This window comes from Onychomys torridus, chromosome 2 (genome assembly GCF_903995425.1).
Source record: "Onychomys torridus chromosome 2, mOncTor1.1, whole genome shotgun sequence".
NCBI classification, from domain to species: domain Eukaryota; kingdom Metazoa; phylum Chordata; class Mammalia; order Rodentia; family Cricetidae; genus Onychomys; species Onychomys torridus.
Window position 1 is genome coordinate 24,678,288 of NC_050444.1, and position 24,926 is coordinate 24,703,213.

Consider the following 24,926-nt stretch of genomic DNA (forward strand, 5'->3'; position numbering starts at 1 on the left):
CTGTTTATCAATGATCTCATCATGCTATACATCTCTTCACTCTGAAGAATTATCAACATAAACATATGTCAGACCTCATACTTCCAAACACAATTTAATTTGAACTGTCTCATCTAGTCCTTTGAGGATAAATTTATGGTACACGGTAATTTAACAGAAAAATTCAGCAGTAATCCTCCCTAGGTATTCTATTTAGATTTTTAAACAAGCATGTATAAAGTGGTTATAAACACATTTTCTTGATAAACCAGCAGGGAACATATATATATTTTGAAATTGTACTGCGATAAAAAGTACAGTGCAAGGTCTTAATAGTATTCTTTAAAATGTTTTGTAGGCATATTGCCAAAATACTTAAGCAAATGGCTTTTGTATCTTTTTCTACTGAGTCAATATTAGTAATTTTCATAAAAGCATCTTATACAGTCAAGAGATTCATGAAAGCGTTTCAGCATGAACAGAATGAGCTTATGTAGAATATTGATTCTTCTTGTCAAACACAGCTGGAGTGTTCACCAGAAATTCCAGATCTGGAATACAAAATCACCACACAATTCCCCTTACCTATTCAATGAGAATAGGGCTGTTTATAAGATTCCATAAAAAGATGCTACCTGACTCCTGAGCCCATGCCAGATGAAAGGCAAATGGAGACATGATATTAGTCATGGTCTAAAATATCTTTCAGAGGACAAATCTAGACTGCTTTCTTATTCCAACCCTTTGGTAAGACAGTAATCCACTCTGTGCAGCCAGGCCACTGTTTGTTCCCTTGGTCCCATTGCAGATGACTGGAGCACACACTGTTCTTTATGGTGGGATTTGACATCTGTTCCAAACAGATGGGCTACCATAAGAACTAAGAATGTGTAGCAGGTAAGAGAAAGTCAGAACAGATATTCCCCAAATCTCAGAGTTGATTTTGTTGGATGCTTTTATGATTATGTTTCTTAATTTTGTGGGAGTTTACTGCACTTTAGAGACTTATTAGTGTTATGAAGGTCTTTGTGTTTTATAATATTTTTGAAAGTGATCATATTGTCTTGATTTTTAGTTAGCATTTTGTGTTCAGTTTTTCTTCAGAGTTTACTAATATCATTTAATAAGCACATGTCTTACAGTTCAGGATCATAAGCCATGTACTCTTTTCTTTAGATTTTTCATTTGGATAGAAATATCTTATTTTTAAAATTTCTCTTTCTCCATTCTCTGTCTTTGTCTCTCTGATTCTCTGTCTCCCTACATCCCTCTCATGTGTGTGTTCATGAGTTTCAATGTGTGTGCTCATGTGTCAGAATACACATAGCCTTGGGAATTAGCTTCATCATCCACTTGTTTGAGACAGGATACCTAATATTTTTCTTGCCATGTGTGCCAGGCTCTCCAGCTTATGAGCTTCTGAGGATTCTCCTCTCACTTTCTCTTCTCTCACCTCCTGAATGCTGGGGTTACAGTGGCAAGCACCTGTGCTAGCTTTTGCTGGGGTTCTGGAGATCTGAACTCAGGTCCTCATAATTGTGTGGCAAGTACCTTGCCCAAAGAGCCATCTTCTCAGCCTACCAAGTATTACTGAAGCAAAGCACTTCTATGTCAGATTCTCTTACTCTATTGTGTCCTAACTGGGATATTTCTGGAACTGTACACCTTTAAGTTAAAATGCAATTACAGATGCCAGACTTGTTACTATAGAGTGGATTGGAAAATTGTACATAAATGGGCTTATTAAGAAAATATCTGAGATTTTATTACTGATATTTCAAAATGACCTTGTAGATTTTTTAGGTAGGGGTTTGTTTGTTTGTTTGTTTTCTTTATTTTTTTAATAAAATGCAAAACTGAGTTTGGTATAAAAGCAGAAACCAATGTGTGCTATCTTTATGCTATTTAAAAAAAATAATTGCCTTTGAAGCTGGAATCATCTATCACCACTGATAATTTCAACACGCTGCTAGGAGTAGCTTTTCTCTACTCTGTCCGTGTTACCATGCTTTGTACCTCTAAATATTTACCACCACCTCTAGTCATGTACAATTAAAATGTCACTGTACGAAGATAGAAAGCTTAGATACTAAACATTTTTTTTTTGTCTGCCAAATTCTAAATTCCCAGTAGCAACTCATTCTTCAAGGTAGAAGGGGCAGTGCAGTCACAATTGTGGTGTCGTGTGACAACCTGTCACTTAGTGAGAAGTAGAAGGTATTATTTTGAATCCCTAGTTCCACAGATATTTCATGCTTTGGTCTCAAAAAAACATGTATGGTTTGTCGTTTTCTTGACACTGCAAAAACAAATCTACATCCAATTAAATATTTTTAGACTGAATTTGGTCTCATAAAAATGGGAAAATACTAGTGACATGTGTAGCCTCAGTAAATATTCCTATCTTATTAACTTTGAATATGTAACATTTAGAATTTTTTGATGATGATGCAGGTCCTCCATGGTAACAAGACTTTATTTCTTTAACAAGGAGATTATGTCGGGAAGTTTTGCAGATCAGTATTAGAGGGTGATAACACACGCACATAAGGTCTTGGATTCAGTTTCAATCATCCAAAAACTTAGGAATTTCAAATTTATATTTTTACTTTCAACATATTAATACATATGTTTTAGGTGTATGAATTAATATACTGTGTGTGAAGTTTTTAAGGAAATGATTTCTGTTTGATTTGTAGACTGCATCTTACTATGTAAACTTATCTCATTCACTCTGTAGCCCAAACGGCTCCAGTCTTTCAGTTATCCTCACTTATCATCTGGACACTAGGATTACATTTATGTGCCGCTATGCCTGCCTTAGTATTACTTCAAAATTTGTGTATTTTTATTGTGCAAACCAATTGCTCCCATTGTGAAATTGTCTATCTGCATCAGATCCTGTGCTCATATGCAATCCAATGACAACCTCTTGTTCCTCCTCCTCACCCCATTCATCTCTTTTCAGTCACCCTCTTATTCCATGAGAGGTAGTTGATAACATTACTATCATCTTTTCCAAATGTGGATCTGCACCAATGACAGATGTAAAGTGTCTTTCCCCGGGCAGTCCAAAAATGAATGACAAGATTAATGTGCTCATTTAGAAGGCTTGGGTTCCAAGCTGCTCAGTGCTTCTTGGTGGTTTGTTCTTGAAAACCTCTGTGGGGGAATGGCATCTTCTACTCTGAGTATCTTTTTTTCTAATTTTTTTCACTTTGTTGGAAATTATAACATAATTTCAGCTCTCCCTTTTCCTTTTCTCCATCCAGTCTCTCGCAAAGGTCTCTTTGTTCTTTTTTCAGTTTATGGATTTTTAAAATTACTTGTCATTACATATATGTATATATACATATATATATGTATATATATATATACACACACACATACATATATACATATGTATGTATGTATCTAGCCCATACATTTTTCCTAAATATGCAAATACAACCTGCTCAGTCTGTACAGTATTATGCATATTTTTGTTTTCAGGGATAATAATTTGGCATTGGATAACCAATTGGCATGTTCTTTCCTGATGAAGACTGTTTCTCTCAGCACTCCTCACTTATTTGTAATGGGGTATGTGTGTGTGTGTGTGTGTGTGTGTGTGTGTGTGTGTGTGTGTGTAGTTGAGACCTTGTGGGCTGGTATTTCTCCTCTTCACATTTTAAGAAGATTCTATTCACTCAAAGTAAATATGATTATCTCTGGGTTGCAGTGTTATACAGTGGACCTTGGCACAATTTGACAGGTATCTTCAATAAGAAGAAAACAAGAAACAGACATAGATGCACCAAGGGGGAAAACTGTTGAAAATAGAGGCAAACAAAGTATTACATCTGGAAGCCAAGTACTTGAATCAAGCACCAGAAGCCTGACGTGGAAAAAAGGAGATCTCCACTATATCCATAGCACTGCAAACACCAAACACACACACTGTTCATCTACCTACATACCACTGCAGGCACACACAATGTGCATCTATATCTGCAGCACAACAGACACACAGACCTCATAACTACATCCATAGGACTTCAGACACACACAATACATCTACATCTGTAACACTACAGGTACACATACCTTGCATCATCCATAACATGCAGGCACACATACCTTGCATCATCCATAACATGCAGGCACACAGACCCTGTATCTACATCTACAGCACTGCAGGGATACAGATCCTGCATCTACATTCATAACACTGCAGGCACACAGACCCTGCATCTACATCTATAGCACTATAGGCACATAGACCCTGTATCTACATCTGTAGCACTGTAGACACACACACACACACACACACACACACACACACACCATGTAACTATATCTAAAGCACTGGAGGGATACAGGCCATGCATCTATAATAGCACTGCACACAAACAGACTACATCCATAGCACTGCAGGCACACAGACTATGTATCTATATCCATAGCACTATAAGCACACACCATGCATCTACATCCATATCACTGCAGCCACACAGACTCTGTACCTACATCCAAAGCACTGAAGGCACACACCATGCATCTACATTTCTATCACTGTAGGAACACAGACCCTGCAACTACATCTGTAGCACTGCAGGCACACACCATGCATCTACATCCATATCACTGCAGTCACACAGACCCTGCATCTACATCTGTAGCACCGTAAGCACACAGAATGTGTGCATACCTCCTAGAACTGTGAGAAACTAAGTTCTTGTTATTTCAAATTAGGTTCTTGTCATTTCTTTTTCTAGTCATGGGAATCATTATATATACCAATAAGCAGCTGGAGAAGATAAAGTAATAAGAATAATTTTCAAAAGATGGCCCAAAGTCTATTTTGGAGATCCATAAAAATGTTACTATTGACCAAGGAATTATCTATGAATGGCAGGGAGGAAATCTGGTTCAACACAACTTAGTTAGGTCGTGTGCATTAAACATTTAGAAACTGACACCAGGCATGTTAATTTTAGGCATTTAAGGACAGTACAATTTTTGAAAAAGATTCCCTGGTAACAATGATCTCAATCCCATACACACAATAAAGCTTAAGGCAGCTTAAAGGCCTAAGGAAGGATCTGGTATGGTCTCAGTCATACAAATAGTTTTGAGGTCACCAAGTTATAAAGTACATGTGACCTCTGTAAGAGTGATTCTATTTACTGAGAAATGATGCTCAAGATAAAAGTCCAAGGAATAAGGGTCTGGGATAAAATTACAGTCTGGGGACTCAGTGTGGTCTGGCCATATAGACAGCAAAGGTTCCCAGGTTATTGAGTACATCTACTCTCAGCATTCTGGGTGAAAACAGGTATACACATCATTTTACCTGAAGAGAGAACGTTGAGTGCTCAACATTCCTGGTTTCCTAGTATTTATCTGTCAGCACAAAGACCTTGTGCCCTCTACAGTCTAGGCAAAAAAAAAAAAAAAAAAAAAGGCTTTTGAGACTTTTAAGAAACACCATAGGCCTTTCAGGTATTTGAAGCACTACAACGCACACCTTCAAATTAGAAACAGGAAGGTGAGGACATCATACCTTCTCTCTGGGCGGTACCTATATTCAGTGCCTAGTCCATGGCTCTTTCCAGAAAGTACCTCATTGTAAATATTGCACCATCATTGATGTTGCTATTGTTATAATTCTCCTTCAGCATATAAAATATTTCTAAGATTCATGCAACAAAACTAACTGCATTGTTTATTTTTTTATAGTTTGTTTTTCAAAATGGGCTGTGAACAAATCTGTAAGGACGTCAACTTGGAAGGGCGCTTTGTCTGACTGGGTTTGCTATGGATAATGAAATAGTCCCAACTTTCCTACATTTAATCCAGATAGATTCTGCTAGGCCTGATAGAGCTTCTTGTCTGTGATATTATATTGATTTTTTTATATTATTTGAGATAAGACATGTCTGTGCTCATCACAAATAAGCAAGTGCAATATAAGGCCAGAAAATGCTAAACAGAAATTAATGAAAAGCCTCAATCAATAGAATGATAACAGATTGTACAATTCAATGCTGTCTGTTTTTCACAAAATGATTCGACACAATCACATTCTAAATTTAGAATGCTTTGTGAAAATTGCAATATTGATTTTGAAAATCGTTGGAAAATGCGAATGACCTAGGAGAACCAAGATAGTCTCAAAGTAAATTTGAAAGATCCAACCTGATTTCTAGGCTTCTTAAAAAGCTGAAGCAATACATTGTGTATGGGCAAAAATAAAGAGAACAGATAATGAGAGTAGAAGAGGAAATGTAAAAATTATGAAATATATATTTTTAAAATTTTACATTTTTAAATCAAGTTTTCATGCAATGTATTTTTATTACATTCCTTTCTCTCCTTCAAATTTGTTTAGACACAATACAATAAGAATATGTTTCAAAAGTAAATAGGCAATATCTTTGAATCTGTATATATATGAGGGTGAAACAAAAATCAAAACTTCATACTCTGTGCAATTGAAAAATTAAAAACTAATTTATTATAAACCATAAGGCTTAATATGAAACTATATGGCAACCAAATCTATGCATGACCTTTGAGTAGGCACCGTCTCACAGTTAAAAATGAAAACTTGGCAACTGAAAGCTTGCATTGCATATAGGCCTCTAGATCCTGAATGGACAAAACTATTCCATATCCATACCCTCACCAGAACACAGAAAAAAATGTTTATTGTAAATCTAATAACCCTCTGAACTTGCCCATGTGCCACTGACCTGGGAGACCAGGTTAGTGTGACATAGCTTTTTGGCACAGGACATGTAAGAAAGGCTTCATTGACAGTGGCTTCATAGAAACAGGGCTGACAGTGACTGCTGGCTAATGGACACTATATGACATCCTGAATAAGTCTTTAGGATAATTCACCCCATAATCGTAGATTTTTCTGAAAGAAAGGAGTATAGAACCAGGAGCACTGAGATGTGGGGACTTTAATGTGGCTGTGTACAAATCTCTACCTGTGAAGACCTAGGAAAGAGAGAGCAGTGTGGAGTGTGCACTGATTTCATACAGCACTTTTAAAGTTTCTCACTGCTATTTATGGACTAAAGCATCCTGGGTCACTTTTCCCTACGTTATTATATCAATCCCAGTACTCTCTCAACTATAGAAGCTTCCATCATGAGCCACTACCCAGATCTTATCAAACGGAGCTCCATCTGTAAAACATATTGGACCCATCTTCCAGGGAGACTCTTCATATACATCAAGTTGTTTAACAAAATGAACTCAGTGTATGTTTAAAACTGTTTATCTTCTGGTAACTTTGGGTAAGTGGTATCCATTCTGAAAATCTACTACTTCCTTTCTTTTCTTCCTGTCTTTTATTTATTTATTTATTTGAAAGAAATGCTCTGTGTAAAATCCTTGGCTGGCTGTCCTGAAACTTGATTTGTAGACCAGGCTGGCCTCAAACTCACAGAGATTCTCCTACCTCTACCTCAAGAGTCCTGGGGTCAAAGAAATGCCCCAATACTGCCCTGCCCATCCACTCCTTTCTTAGTGCCTGTGGCTTTGAGGCAGTGGGGGAGACCAGTGTTTGTATTCCCTTTCTCTTAGACATACCTAAAGAGAAAGACAAAAGATTCATAGCCAGTATATTCCATTCTGTATGACGTTAGATGCACATTTTATAAATCAGAAGCAATTGAGTGCTTTCCATTGACAGGAAAGAACAAAACAGAGTTTGTAACTTTGAGATAGATTGACAACCAGCTTTCTAAAATAGGTCCATATTTTAGAGTTATAGAACTATTTTTGAAGTTGTTGCATTCTAGAAAGGAATTTGTCTGTACTGCAATAAATACATCTTCTTCTTCTCTTCCAAACTGGAAAAGCAATCCAAAAATCTTACTCCATAAAACCAAACAGAACTGGCAGTGAAAAAATTTTAATGGTGTTAAATTTATACATAAATGTGGCCTTGCAAATGTGCATACATGAAGAAGACTGGAAAGACCCCAAACAGATGCTAAGCTTGATCTTCCTGTGATCTTCAGCACTCACTACCCTCCTCCCCACACCATTGCATCCTGCCACCCCTTACCCCTGCTTCTTTCCCCCTCTCTCTTTCTCATTCATTTTTCCTTTTTATTTATTCTTCTTTCATACAATACATCCCAACCTCAGTTTCTCCTCTATTCCTTCCTCCCAGCCCTACCTCCCTCTTGCACTGATCCACTCCTTCTCTCATTTCTTTCCAAAATGATCAGGTCAATCTAACCTGACATAACAAGATACAATAAAACTAAACACAAAACCTCATATAGAGGCTGGATGAGGCAACCCATTATGAGGAAAAAGGGACCCAAGAGCAAGCAAAAGAGTAAAAGATGCCCCCACTCCCACTGCTAGAAATCCCACAAGAAGACTAAACTACACAACTATAATATACATGCAGAGGACCTAGTGCAGACCTATGCAGGATCCATGACTGTTGCTTTAGTCTCTGTGAGCCACTATGAGCTCTGCTTAGTTGATGCCATGGGATGAGTTTTCATGGTGTCCTTCACTCCTCTAATGTCTGCAATCCTTCCTCCCAGTCTTCTGTGAGTTCTCGGAGCTTGATGTAGGGTTTGGCTGTGGATCTGCATCTGCTCCCCTGACTGTGGATCACTGCATCTGCTCCCATCAGTTGTTTGATGAAGCCTCTCTGATGACAATGAGGCTAGAAATCAACCTATGTGTATAGCACAATACATTAGGAATCATTTCATTGATTTTCTTTTCTTTTTTTAAGCACTTATATTTGTTTCTACCCTAGATCTCTGGGCCATCCAACTTCTGGTTCCAAGCCATCCAGGCAGTTTCAGGAATGGGCTCTCTCTCTTTAGCATATCTCTCAGCAAACATTGGTTGAGGTTTCACAAAACTGCTATCTTATGATGATATTTCCACATATTTTTAATTAATGCTCAGCAATATCAAAACTTATGGTATGTTTTATGTGCCAGGAATCAATAAAACAACACTTAAACGTAGCTTGTAGTTGAATCAGAAGTAGCAGGTGGTCCTCACACTTCCTTATGCACATGGTAATTCTATGAAAAGCACACATTGAGGTTCATTTCATCACACCTACCTTCAGCGAGCATTTCCTAGAACAACTCCACTTGATTTCATTATCTTCGTTGACTTTGGAGTATGCCTATCAGAGTATAAATTGTGCTTAAAGTATGAAAACTTTAAGTACTTTATAACTTTATAATTTATACTTTATAATTTTATAATTTATAACTTTATACTTTAACTTTATAATTGTCTTTTATCTATATTCAACATCTGGCTACATCTCTGATTGCTGTCATAAAGATCTGTACAGCAGGGCCCATGCCTGGTTGTTTAATATGCTTCCAAGATAAACTCTGAGTCATTATCACTGGTCAGTTTTATAGTGTTCAACTGACCAGATTTATGTACATTTTATAATGCTTTGATAGATAATGTATTATTCTTCCAGCTTATCCATGTGATTTAGCAACAGAACTTTTGACACAGACACAACAAAAATAGGTTGAACAAAAATAATCATTGATTCTATATTCTTATTAAATTAAATTCAGTTTTATTCTCCCTTATAATTAAAAATAGTTTAATGTTTCCTTTTACATAGTAGGTCATATGCTTGATAATATTCATTGATGACTGCAAATTTGTAAATACTCTATGTATGCATGTGGCTATAAGGAAATTTTATTGAAATTTTGCTATATTGAGCAGAATTATTATTATTATTATTATTATTATTATTATTATTATTATTATTGGTTTTTTTTGAGACAAAGTTTCTCTGTGTAGCTTTGGAGCCTGTTTTGGGATTTGCTCTGTAGACCAGGCTGGCCTTGAACTCACAGAAATCAGCCTCCTTCTGCCTCCCAAGTGCTGGAATTAAAGGCATGTACCACCACTGCCTGGCTGAGCAGGGTTATTAAATCTATTTTTCAAAATCCTGGAAGTTTTATCACACAATTGTTCTAGTCTAATGTACTCTTAAATTTGTGAAAAATATAGTGGTCATTAGTGAAATAAAAAGTTGAAAATGTAACACTTTCATACACTCTAGGAGAGTTCTAAAACAATTAATTGCCACTATCAAATGTTGACTGACTTTTGAAACAGTTGGAATAGCAATTTATTACTTGTAGGAAGACAAAGTAATAAAACCATATTGGAGAATAGGAGATTTATTTAAGAGTTAATCATGTATCTAGTCAATAATTCAGCACTTTTATTTTACATATTTTCTTAGAGAAATGGAATATTCCAAAAAGATTATAGCCTTATTCACAATAATCCATACACAAAAAGCTAATCATAGAAGTAGATTTAGATAAATATATATATGCTAGCACATTTAAGAAATAACAACATAAATGAGTGATTTACTCATAAAGGAAAATAACATGAGCTAAACTTCAGATTATTACACTGGTTGGACAAAAAAGGTAAACACACAATAATTCATCCTGTCAAATTCCATTTTGACTCCTAAAAACAACCACAACTACTTTGCAGGGCAGGATCATAAAGCAGTGGTGCCTTGGGTCAGATCTGCAAGAATTGACTGTAAAGAAACATAGAAGACTTTTCTGGGTGGTAAAAATAACACATACTCTTTATGAGCTTGTATTTGTGCAGGCTTCCAGAATCTGAAAAGATCATTCAGTGAAAAACTTAAAAACCAAATTTTATTGAGTAAGATTATAACTCAGTGTAAAAAGTAAAACTGTAGAATCAACATTTATTATAATAAAATATTAGAGCCCAGAGCATAATTCAATAACTGGAGAAAGCAAGTGAAATAATTATATCCCTGTATGCTTAGCTGAAGAAGACTAATTTGATTAAAATAAGTGATGTACAACAGGATTGAGTCCTATGCACTTGTCCAAATGAGCATGCAATAACTCAATAACCTGGAATACAATACTATTATCCTCAAGACAAGAATGGGATTTCATATTTTTTCATTCCATTTTTTTTTAGTATATATATTTCACCACTGTCTTGGTATAATTTCTACCCCTTCCTCTTTTCCCCCCAATTCTTCTAGTATTTACGCTCTCATCCATTCTTAAGCTCATGACCTCCTCTTTAAATATTATTGTTATACGTGCACACACACACACACACACACACACACACACACACACACACACAGTAAGTTCATTTAGCGTTGTCATTATGTATGTGTTAGGAACTGGATAACCTATCAGAGGGCTCATAACCAAAGAATAATGATCTGATCCTCCTTTTCTTAGCAAATGCTGATTGTCTGTATCCTTCACCTAGGGAAGCGCCTTGTGGAATTTCCCCCTATCCTTGTCAGCATACTGATTGATACTTGGTTATTACACAGATGTTGATTACTGCAAAGATAAAAGTGTCATTATTGTACTACAGGAGATACCTTGCCAGGCAGACCTTACTTCAGTTTATAGGCCTACAGGTGGGTTAGACTATTGGTTATCATTGTTTTTTCATTCACGAGACAAACCTAGAGCTCTAGAACCAATTTGTCCAGTTAATCTGTGCCTATAGTTTTTCTGATTTTGCAACTCAGGATGCTATTAAGTTCTTTTTGATGTGTCTGAAATAAATATTTTAAAAGGATTATTAAAAACTCATGCATATATTTAAATATGAACATATATGTACGTAAACATGTATGTATGTATGTGTATATGCATGTATCACTATAGCTGCTTAATTGTGAAAGTGTCCATACAGACACTAGATTAGTGCTACTAGTTTTTGCACTGCCATATTATTTGTCAGTCAGTCAAGAGCTTGAGTACAGCCAGAAGCAGCTCCCAAATGTGACCAGTGAGGCACATTAGAACTTAAAAAACAATTGCTCCCTGCTGTTGGAAAGTCTTCCAAATGTGACCAGTGGGGAATGTTAGGTCCTAAGTAACAACCATGCCTCTCTATTTAGAAAACAAGTCAGGATGTAAAAGAAACCTGTCCATGTAAGCACACTGTGAATAAAATTGAGTGAAATTTAGTATATTCCTAATGTGTGTGTGTATATATATACATATATATATATATATATATATATATATATATATATATATATATATATATATACAAGTGTGTGTGTGTGTGTGTGTGTGTGTGTGTGTGATAGTCTGTAAGGAAAAAAGCAATTATATTGGTACAACCAGGCTAAGTGTATTTTCTTGTGACATCATGCAAGAAATCTTCTGTCCACTCTCTACATTAATGGTTTGCAATTCTATAGTACTTGCTGATTCACACTGAAAGTGTTATGCTGAATAAAATGTTAGTTATATTGAATAAAAGGCTCATTTACATATAATTATTGATTGTTGTTCAAGCTAAGCCAAACAGATTTTTCAGACCTTAACTGTTAAATAAATACATATATATTGTACATAAAATGTTGATAAATATGTCTTCAATTATATGGACCATTTCCCTCTAGCTCAAATTTGCACATGACCATTACTACTTTCTCTTTTCAAAGGGACAGCAATCTGTAATGAGTATGCAAAAACCACATGAAATAATTATAATATTAATAGGAGCAAATTAAATGTCTTTCTCAAATAGCATATCTTTGAATGCTGTGTTGTCCATGTGGTGGGCCTTGAATGAGAAGTCTATGAAGCACATAAGAATAAGATAGCTTCTTCAAGAATCAGCAGTTCTCATACCTCATTAGGAGTTTTGCTGAAGTTCCTTCTATAGCTAAGAATAGATGTACTCCCCAGAGTGATAAACTGCTTACTTGAAATGTTGCAGAGGTGAACTTTGTTCTAGAAAATAACACCCAGAACAAATCAAGGGCTACATAGTTATCTTTATTTGGTGGAATTGATTTCTACCCAACATGCAGCCACCATAGCTTCCTTGGAACTTGCCAAATACAAACTCAGGGTTTTTTGTTTGTTTGTTTGTTTTTGTTTTTGTTTGTTTGTTTTTGTTTGTTTGTTTTTTCAGAAAAATTGACTATAGTATATATAGTAAGGTAGAAGCCCAACATAGATTATTTTATTTTAAACAATGAAATATAAGCCCAAATATAGTCAGGATACCCAAAAAAACATTTGACTATGTTTTACAAGCTATAATTGTATTTTACTTCTACTATATATTCCAAGTGTACTGCTGTGTCTGCAACAGCATAACTATAAATTATGTAGCAAATTTATTGCACCAGTGGTTTTAGTTTAGCATGGAGCAATCTATTCACCAGGCAATAACAATAGGAACAGCTGAACCTAGAAAATACAGATCCCAAGATGCTTTGTGCCTGTTTTTGCTGTTGTTTGTTTGTTTGTTTTCGAGACACTGTTTTTCTATGGAGTTTTGTTGGTCTGGGAACTCAGTATATAGACCCTGCTGGACTAGAACTCATAGATATCTACATGCCACTGACTGCCATGTGCCGAGATTAAAGATGTGTGTCATTATACTCAACCTATGTGCCTGCTTTTTAAAGCAGAACAAATCCAAGTTTAAGGACAAGTGAGAAAGGACTTCTAAGAGTCAAGGGACTCCAAGGGAACAATACTCAGAATGTGTCTTTAGTTTTCACTGATTCTCAGTGACACTTGGAAATAAATACACATCACAATGTAAATAATGCATGGTGTTTGACACAGAGATTGGTCTTACTTTATATATCTGAAGCCTCCAATTTGCCAGGTCTTTGGCCAACAATTTATATCATGACATATCCACTATAAAATTCAGTAAATCTAGAGAAGTTTTGTTTATGGTTTTTGTTTTCAATTTTGAAAATGATCAATGAAAGTAAGATTTAGTACCTCAGCTTCCAAATATATTAGAAACTCCTCTTTTTCATAAATAGTAATTTAGTTGGTGTCAAAGTCATCTCAGTTTAGAATCATAGCACATCCTTCACGTTCTGACTTTATCAAAAAACACAATATTATCACTTCTATAACAAGCTTTGATTTATTTTTCAAGTAAAAGCTTCATCTGAAATGCTTCTTTCCTTTACCCATTTTAATCTATCTATCTATCTATTATGTATTTTTCATTAAAATTTTCTTCTACTAGATAAGTGTTTTCTTAAGTTTACATAAAACAGACATTTTTCAATAGTGTTCATTGAAGCAAAAACCAGAATTACATGATAAAAATTTGTTATATGTGGTCAATAATCAGGAAACTGTGTGATGTAAAAGGCCTCACAGGGCTTCTAGCCATTCTCTTTAAGTGCTGGATGGATAAATCAGCCCAGGAATGCCTGCTGTACTGCAACAAAAAGGCCCATCTGTATCAATCAGGTTCTTGCACTCATTATTTTGGCACTTTGCTTTGATGAATTTCTTTATCCTTGCCTAATGAATATGAGAGCCTAATCTAATCTTATATTGATAGTACATAGGGTATCATCTTGGGATTTTTTTTGTTAAGTAAAATAATATATAATGCAGCAATATATCATTTCTTCCCATGAGGGAGAGGCAGAGATGTCGAGTAAAATAGCTGAAAAAAAAATAGAACTAATAGCCATGGATGATTCCTATTGCTTGGATGAGCTGGCTCTCACATGTGCTCGAGCATGTCTCATGCATTTTGTTTAGACAGGGAAACTACCTTTTATTTAGAAAGCTAACGAATAATATTAAACACAGTGATTCAAGTAGATGTGTGGAAACATGGATGTTAGAAATAGCACATTCTCCATTTACAGCCCAGTGTTGGCTAGATATGAATGATTTGGAGATGAGCCAGGAACCAAGTCTGGTTTATGCTCAAGGCTCACATTATGCTGAACGGCTTCTATTGTCCTACCAAAGGACTACACTTGGGGAAAGAGATTTGCTTAAGGAGACTGAGAACTTGTTGATCATTTATACTATGTAGGATCTCTGAAGAGTTAAGAGAGCTATATAACCATAACTTGTCAACAACTAGAAACATATTGGAGGTGATCGAGTCTTGGATGGCCAGATTGGGTTAGTGGAGTCCTTTGATCACTGAGGACAGATGGAAAGGACAAGAAATGCTGTCATTTCACACATCTAAACATGTGTATTTATTTCTTATGTGGGTCTCACAGAGAAGTATTCTTCATGTGCATTATGAATTCTTCTCACTTGTAAAAGAACCACAGAGCTTATTTCAAAATTTTCTCCCTCACCTTCAAATATTGAAATATATTTGGTTAAATTGATATCTCTAGGCATGTGGTTTTATCCCCAGTATTTCTCTTTATTATTTTCCTTATCTAAATTGTATTCACTTACAGCTTGCTATATAATTGTTCGTTTTTAAAGAAACATTGATCATGTTATGTTTTAGATTCTTACCCTCTGTATATATCAATACATAATTGCATATACCTTTCCTATATATATATAAAATTTGGAGGGGGAAGTCTATGCATATTTTACATACACACATATATACATATCCATATATCCATATATATATTCCCTTTCCTGAATATGTATTTTCAGTATTATATATATAATACTGGAAAGTGATTATTTTGTTTACATTTTACCACTGTTGCCTACTTCATATGTATGTATATATACATATATATTTATATGTGTGCCTGTGTGAATATGTACATATATTCTTTTTGAATACACCACTAGAGAATCAAGTTAAGTTGAACATTTAATATTTTACAGGTGAAAGACTGGTTTAGAAAACTAAAGACTCAAATTAACAGAGTTTATCAATAAAACTAAAATTACCACACATTGGCACTGTTATGTGAAATCAGAAGCAAAATATTTTGTTATTAGAGAAGATCTCAAATAAATTCATATGATTTTAAGATAACATAATATTTATAGGAGAAATCATTTATAGTAAGTATAAAAATAAATTTTGTTCTTATTCCATACACAGTGTAATGAATTTAATGAACTTATAATTTATCACTTACCAATGGCATGTTATCAGTGCAAGCTACACATTTGTCTTGACTGACAGTAATCTATTGAAGATAGCGGTACAATAATAAATAAATGCTAATTTTCAAAGAAAGATAAAACATTGACTCTCACCAAAATCATAATTATTATATAAATTTATCAAGTTTTGTGACTGATTTACATAAATGCTTTCTCATTTTCAGTATCATTGTTGCTGCTTAATATTTGTATCAGGATATGTAAAGCAAATTGACAAGTATACATGAAAACTTCAAATGAAACATAAACAAATTCTAGCTGGTCACAGCTCATCAGATATAGAACTATGGTTTTCTCCTATATTCTTCAAAACTACCTTAAACATCTCTAAAATTAGACAACTGTCATGCACACTCTTTTATTTAAAGTCCATAAGAAATGACAATCAGTACTTGAACACCAGGTGTTGACTGCCATATGTCACATGGCATTCTTCACAAGTTGTTTTAGAGTGAAGAATATGGTGGATGTTAATAAACCGATTCATGCAATATGGCCGACTATAAACTGGAAATTATTAACATTGCCATAGATACTTATTATGATTCAAAAGAAAGGTGACTTTAAAAATATTTTCTGTCTTAATAAAACAGGAAGTGATTTTTATCTGTGCTCTTCAGAAAAAAGCTTAACACCTAATTCTCTTTGTTTACATTTTTTTTTCTGCCTGACCTTAGGTTGGTGATTACAACTTAGCACATAAGTCATTTTCTTCAACTCCAAACAGCATAATAAACACTAAATAATTATTCCTCACATTGCCTCTGCAAGGTAGATATTTTTTATTTTATTTTATATACTTTAATTTAATTTTACATATCAGCCATGGATTCCCCTGTCCTACCTACCTCCCACCACTGCCTGCCCCACAGCCCACCCTCCATTCCCATCTCCTCCAGGGCCAAGACTCCCCTGGAGATTCAGCTCAACCTGGTGGATTCAGTATAGGCAGGTCCAGTCCCCTCCTCCCAGGCTGAGCAAAGTGTCCCTGCATAAGCCCCAGGTTCCAAACAGCCAGCTCATGCACTAAGGACAGGTCCGGGTACCACTGCCTGTGTGCCTCCCAAACAGTTCCAGCTAATCAACTGTCTCACTTATCCAGAGGGCCTGATCCAGCTGGGGACTCCTCAGATATTGGTTCATAGTTCATGTGTTTCCATTAGTTTGGATATTTGTCCTTGTACTTTTTCCAATCTTGGTCTCAACAATTATCATTCATACAATCCCTCCTCTTTCTCGCCAATGGACTCATGGAGCTCCCCCTGTGGCCTGGTCATGGATCTTTGCATCCACTTCCCTCAGTCATTGGATGACTGTCTTCAGTGTTTTTGATCTTAGCCATTTTGATGGATGTAAGGTGGTATCTCAGAGTCATTTTGATTTGCATTTCCCTGATGATTAGGGATGTTGAGCAATTCCTTAAATGTCTTTCAGCCATTTGAGCTTCCTCTGTTGACAATTCTGTTTAGTTCTATAGCCTATTTCTTAATTGGACTGTTGGGCATTTTGACGTCTGATTTCTTAAGTTCTTTATATATTCTGGATATCATCCCTCTGTCAGATATGGGGTTGGTGAAGACCTTTTCCCATTGTGTAGCCTGTCACTTTGTCTTGTTGACTGTGTCCTTTGCTCTACAAAAGCTTCTCAGTTTCAATAGGTCCCATTGATTGATTGTTTCTCTCAGTGTCTGTGAGACTGGTGTTATATTTAGAAAGTGATCTCCTATTCCAATCTGTTCAAGACTACTTCCTACTTTCTCTTTTATCAGGTTCAGAGTAACTGGATTTATGTTGAGGTCTTTGGTCTACTTGGACTTAAGTTTTGTGCACAGTGACAGATATGGGTCTATTTGCAGCCTTCTACACATTGACATCCAGTTATGCCAGCACCATTTGTTGAAGATGCTTTCTTTTTTTTCGTTGTACAGTTTTGGGTTCTTTGTCAAAAATTACATGTTCAGAGGTGTGCGGATTAATGTCTGGGTCTTCAATTCGATTCCATTTTCCATTGGTCCACATGTCGGTTTTTATGCCAGTACCAAGCTGTTTTTATTATGGTAGCTCTATAGTAGAGCTTGAGGTCAGGGATCGTGATGCCTCCAGAAGCTGTTTCATTGTACAGGATTATTTTGGCTATCCTGTTTTTTTTTTGTTGTTGTTGTTGTTGTTTGTTTTTTTGTTTTTTTTTTTTAAATTTTTCCATATGAAGTTGAGTATTATTCTTTCCAGGTCTGTGAAGAATTGTGTTGGTATTTTGATGGGGACTGCATTGAATCTGTAGATTGCTTTTGGTAAGATTGCCATTTTTACTATATTAATACTGCTTACCCATGAGAATGGGAGATCTTTCCGTTTTCTGACATCTTCTTCAATTTCTTTTTTCAGGGACTTAAAGTTATTGTCATATAGGCCCTTCACTTGCTTAGTTAGAGTAACCCCAAGGTATTTTATATCATTTGTGTCTATTGTAAAGGGTGATATATCTCTGATTTTCTTCTCAGCCTGTTTGTAAATTGTATATAGGAGGGCTATTGATTCTTTTGAGTTGATCTTGTATCCTGCTATATTGCTGAAGGTGTTTATAAGCTATATCAGTTCCTTGGTTGAATTGTTGGGGTCACTCATGTATACTAACATGTCATCTGCAAATAGGGAAAGCTTGACTTCTTCCTTTCCAGTTTGTATCCCCTTAATCTCCTTATGTTGTCTCATAGCTCTGGCTAGAAATTCAAGTACTATATTGAATATGTATTGGGAGAGGAGACAGCCTTACCTTGTTTCTGATTTTTTTGGAATTGCTTTTAGTTTCTCTCCATTTAATTTGATGTTGGCTGTTGGCTTGCTGCAAATTGCCTTTATTATCTTTAGGTATGTTCCCTGTATTCCTGATCTCTCCAATACCTTTATCATGAAGGGGTGTTGGATTGTGTCAAATGCCTTTTCTGCATCTTGAGAGATGATCATGTGGGTTTTTTTGTTTGTTTTGTTTTGTTTTGTTTTGTATTGTTTTGAGTATTGGTATTAACTCTTCTTTGAAGATCTGGTAGAATTCTGCACTGAAACCATCTGGTCCTGGGCTTATTTTAGTTAGGAGACTTTTAATGACTGATTCTATTTCCTTAGGGGTTATTGGACTATTTAAATAGTTTATCTCATCTTGATTTAACTTAGTTATGTGGTACCTATCCAGAAAATTGTCCATTTCTTTTAGATTTTCCAGTTTTGTGGAGTAGATGTTTTTGAAGTATGACCTGATGATTCTCTGGATTTCCTCATTGTCTGTTGTTATATCCCCCTTTTTATATCTGATTTTGTTAATTTGAATGCTCTTTCTCTGTCTTTGGTTAGTTTGGATAAGGGCTTGTCTATCTTGTTCATTTTCTCAAAGAACCAACTCTTTGTTTCATTAATTTTTGTATTGTTCTCTTTGTTTCTATTTTATTGATTTCAGCTCTCAATTTGATAATTTCCTGATGTCTATTCTTCCTGGGAGACTTTGCTTCTTCTTGTTCTAGAGCTTTCAGGTATGCTATTAAGTCACTAGTGTGAGATTCTCCAACTTCTTTATATGGGCATTTAGTGCTGTGAATTTCCCTCTTTGCACTGCTTTCATATTGTCCCATAATTTTGGGTATGTGGTGGATTCATTTTCATTGATCTCTAGGAAGTCTTTAATTTCTTTCTTTATTTCTTCCTTAACCCATTGGTAATTCGGTTGAACATTATTCAGTTTTCACGAGATTGTAGGTTTTCTGTGGTTTTTTTTTTTTTTTTGTAATCAAACTTTAAACCATTGTGGTCTGATAGAACACAGGAGGTTATTCCAATTGTTTTGTATCTGTTGAGATTTGCTTTGTGGCCACGTATGTTGTCAATTTTAGAGAAGGTTCCATGGGGTGCTGAGAAGAAAGTATATTTTTATTTGGGTAGAATGTTCTGTAGATATCGATTAAATCCATTTGAGTCATAACATCAGTTAAGTCTTTTATTTTTCTGTTGTTTAGATTTGGGAGATCTGTCCAGTGGTGAAACTGGGGTGTTAAAGTCTCCCACTATTAATGTGTGGGGTTTTATATGTGATTTAAGCTTTAGTAATGTTTCTTTTATATATGTGGGTGCCCTTGTGTTTGGGGCATAAATGTTCAGAATTGAAACTTCATATTGGTGCATTTTTCCTGTGATGAGAATGTAATGTCCTTCTTGATCTCTTTTGATTGATTTTAGTTTGAAGTCTATTTTGCTGGATATTAGAATGGCTACAACCTCTTGCTTTTTAAGACCATTTGATTGGAAAGTCTTTTCCCAGTCTTTAATTCTTAGGTAATACCTATCTTTGAATTTGAGGTGTGTTTTATTTTTTTTTTATGCACCAGAAAAATGGGTCCTGCCTTCATATCCATTTTGTTAGCCTGTGTCTTTTTATAGGTGAATTAAGTTGATTAAGGGATTGATATTAAAGGATATTAATGACCAGTGATTGTTCATTCCTGTTATTTATTTATTTGTTTGTTTGTTTATTATTTATGGTGGTAGTGTGTGTGTACTTCTCTTCTTTGGGATTTATTGCTATGCTGTCATCTATTGTCTATGTTTTCGAGGGTGTATCTGACTTCCTTAGTTTGGAATTTTCCTTCTAGTGCTCTCTGTAGGGCTGGGTTTGTGGATAAATATTGTTTAAATCTGGCTTTGTCTTGGAATGTCTTGTTCACTCCATCTATGATGATTGAAAGTTTTTCTGGGTATATTAGTCTAGGCTGGCATCCGTGGTCTCTTAGTGTCTGCATTAAGTCTGTTCAGGTCCTTTTGGTTTTCTAAGTCTCCATTGAGAAATTGGGTGTTATTCTAATGGGTTTGCCTTTATAAGTCACTTGGCCTTTTTCCTTTGCTGCCATCAATATTCTTTCTTTATTCTGTACATTTAGTTGATTAATTATTATGTAGCAAGGGGAATTTTTTTAAGGGTCTATATTGTTTGGTGTTCTATAGGCTTTTTGTATCTTCTTAAGCATTTCCTTCTTTAAGTTGGGAAAGTTTTCTTCTATGATCTTGTTGAATATATTTTCTCTTTAGTTAGTATTCTTCTCCTTCCTCTATCCCTATTATTCCTAAGTTTGGTTTTTTCATGGTGTCCCAAATTTCTTGGATATTTTGAGTCATGACTTTGTTGGCTTTAGTGTTTTCTTTGACTGATGAGTCTATTTCTTCTACCATATCTTCAATGCCAGAGATCCTCTCTTCCATCTCTTATATTCTGTTGGTTATACTTGAATCTGAAGTTCCTGTTCATTTACTCAGATTTTCTATTTTCAGCTTTCCCTCTGCTTGTGTCGTCTTCATTTTTTCTATTTCCCCTTTCAGGTCTTGGACTGTTTCACTCATCTGTTTCATTTCTTTTTCATCATTTTTCTTTCGGGGATTTATTGTTTTCTTCTGCTTTATTTGTCCTTTCCTCTAGTTTTTAATAGCATTCTTCCCATTTTTGTTTGTTTATTCCTCCATTTAATTTTTTATTTCTTCTTTATAAGCCTCTAGCATCTTCATGATACGATTCATAAGGTTATTTTCTTCTGCTTCTTCCATTTTGTGATATTCAGGTCTAGCTGTTGGAAGAGGGCTAGGTTCTGTTGATGCTGTATTGCTCTTTATTTTGTTGTATGTACTTCTGCTTTGATGTCTACCCATCTCCTCCTGGATTTGTTCTTGATCTTATCAGCACTCTTGGTCCAGACAGAGCTGACAGATTGAGGAAGCCTCTCTCTGGCCCAGATGGAAGCTCTGGGCTGGATGGGAGCTGGGGGCTGGTCTCTGAGTCTCAGACAGGGGCTGGGGTCTCTGGCAGATTGGCTTGGGGGCAGGACATGGAGATAGCAGGGTCTGTGGAAGGTGGGGGATCTTGGAGAAAGGGAACCTTTGGGGGTTCCCCCCATGGCCAGAAACTGGGGTCAAGCTGGGCAGGTCTTTCCCAGAATTGCTGGTGCCCAGGGATGGAACCTAGGGGCAGGCCTGTCTGTGTATGATCCCAGGCACTCACCTCTTGTCCAGATGGGAGCTCAGGGGAGGGATGAGAGCTGGGGGCTGGTCTCTAAGTCTCAGGAAGTGGTTGGGAACTTGGGCGGATGGGTGTGTGTTCAGGGTGTCGAGATTGCATGTTCTTCTGGGGGTCTTGGAGAAGGGGAACCTTCCTGGTGGGGTTGGGGTCCTGCCCTATGGCCAAAACCTGGGGCTAAGTTGGGCAGGTCTTCCCCAGAGTGGCTGGTGCCCAGGGATGGGACCTAGAGGAAGGCCTCTCTGGGTATCTGTTTACATTTCTATGACTGATGTCTAGTTTGTGTTACTTATCAATTGTGCATTTTGATGATGTGATCAATGTGTTGATGTAATCAACCTGTGGCTGTTTTCTAGTCACTCTTGTTTTTGAAGATGATGCTGAGATTTGCTACTTTAGGGATGAGGTATTCATCACTAGTCAAGCGTACAACACAAACAGTAAAGAAACAAGCAAATAAAGAGATAATTTGGACTGAGAGGATCACTTTCCACTCCTCCAAAACATAGTTTCAGTGTATCTCTTAAACGATGAACTCAAGAAAAAGATTTTCAAAAATTTTTGGATGTGAATACGTCTCTCAAAAATTGTAAAATAACTTTAAAATAAAATATTTATATTAATTGCTTAAAAATATCTTCTGTTGTATTTCTGGGATGGGGATATTATAAAATGTGAAGGAAGAACTTCCTCAGAGAAACAAGCAAGATTTTATCTTATACCTAAAAGGAGATTTTATAAGACAAATTTATTTGATTAAGAATCAAATAATACCACTACCTTATTCATGTATTGCCATGGTAACTTTGTAATAATAATTTGTGTACATTTCATTAAATAGTATATAGTACCATGAAATTAATGAAGAAATATCACTTGATGTATATCTATAAAATACTCTGTTGGTATTTAGATTTAGGTCTTCAAATACAGAATTTAAGGAATAATCTTTACCAGGCATACTATCCCTCTTGTTGAGTAGGTTTCAGTACAACTAGAGAGTCACTGATTACTACCAAGACTGATGTTCCACAACTGCACCCATAGAGTTATAATACCATGCATGTCATTAATGTAATTCATAGGACAGAACTATTGGTTCCCTCCTTCCTATGCCAGTTTGCATCACAACTTCGGGTATTATGAAAACTTAGAGGCTCATTAAGGTCAGTTTCAATTGGGTATCTGGGCTCTACTTCTAAGGCGCATGGTGTCTTTATCAATAGGGACTTACATTCTACCTCTGCAGAGCAACCGAGGGCATAACAATAGCTGTAATGTTTTGGGAGTCTTTGAACAATCCTGTCCAAGCAGTCAAAAGAGAGCTTCTTATGCCTAGTGTCAGGGGTTTTATTTTGAGATTTTGACTTGAAATTGAGAATTTACTCTTTTTTGTTTGTTTTTGTTTTTGTTTTTTTAGCAATCATTTGTTGTATTTTCTTACAAAATGTGTCAGAGATTATTGAACAGATATAATGAAAAAAATTGGACAATTGTAAAGGAACCAAAATGTGAAATAAGGGAAACAGATGAATTATCTGGATAAAAACCCTGGAGTAAGATGAATAATCAAGGGGTGAGAATTACTGAAATCTGTTTCTTTCTCTTATTTCCAAATGGATGCATGTGTTAATTATTATATAATATAACAATCTATTAATATTTCTAAAAACAATCTATGGCTGTTGACAATCTTTAAATGATATGCTTATATCATAGATAAATGTAGCCTTCACCTCTCATCATGGAAACTTCTCTTTGCAGTAGACCAAGATCACTACAGAATAAATCAGCCAATCAAAATTCAGAATTGTGGAGTGCTCATGGAGTTTTTGTCAGGACCACCAGCACTCCAAATAACCACAGACAATCATTATTAATAATAAATACTTGATCCATAGCTTAGGCTTGTTATTAACTAGCTCTTACAACTTAAATTAACCCATAATTCTCACCTATGTTCTACCACATGGTAGTACCTTTTTTTATCAGCAAGACATGTTCACCTCCTTTTTCCTCTATGTCTGGCTGGTGACTCTGCCCTCCTTCATATTCATTCTTTCTTTTTGTCTGTAAGTCCCACCTAACCACTACCTGCCTAGCTATTGGACATTTAACCCTTTATTAAAAACAAATAAACCAATGAGAGCAATGAATATTCACAGTGTATAAAATGATTGTTCCACAACAGCATCCTCCCTTTTGTCTAATTAAAAAGAAAGGTTTAACTTTAACATAGCAAAATTATATACAACAAAAAAAAATTATCAAGTAAGAATTGTAGCTAAATATCCAGTCTGCTTGTATTTGACAAATGTAGAGAAAATACACTATTATCTACCTTATCTTTGTGACCTCAAAGTTTTATACCTAATTTACTTTTTATCATAATGAAGAAATATTGTAAGCTTAAGTATTTAGTCCTTAACTTGATCAGCGACCCCAGAAAAATTTTAATATTACCTAATGGTAGGAACATTTGGCTGCCTGGATAGTCACCCAAGGTTCCTCTGAAAAATTGGGGCATCCAATTATGGCCTACAGGAGTAGTATATATTATAGACATTTTTGAGAAGCAGGGGATTTTTGAAAGACTTGTCTTGACAAAGTTTGGCAGTCATTTTGTGTGTGTGTGTGTGTGTGTGTGTGTGTGTGTGTGTGTGTACTACTAATCCAGTTTGGAAACCATACTGACAGCAATTGAGACAAGGGCAGTTCCTTTGCCAAGTAGCTCACTTTTGCCACAAAAATGCAAACTCCATAACTCCATATGGTGTTTCCTCAATGCCCACTTTCTCTGAAATAAATTGGTGCTTCTAGAAACAGATGTGTCACAATGTCAACAAAAGCCTTATGTTATTAAAACATTTAAAATGTCATATTCTGTAGGTCTTAGAAGTGTTTTAAGATCACCTATCTACCTTAATATCTGTTTAACCTTGAAAACA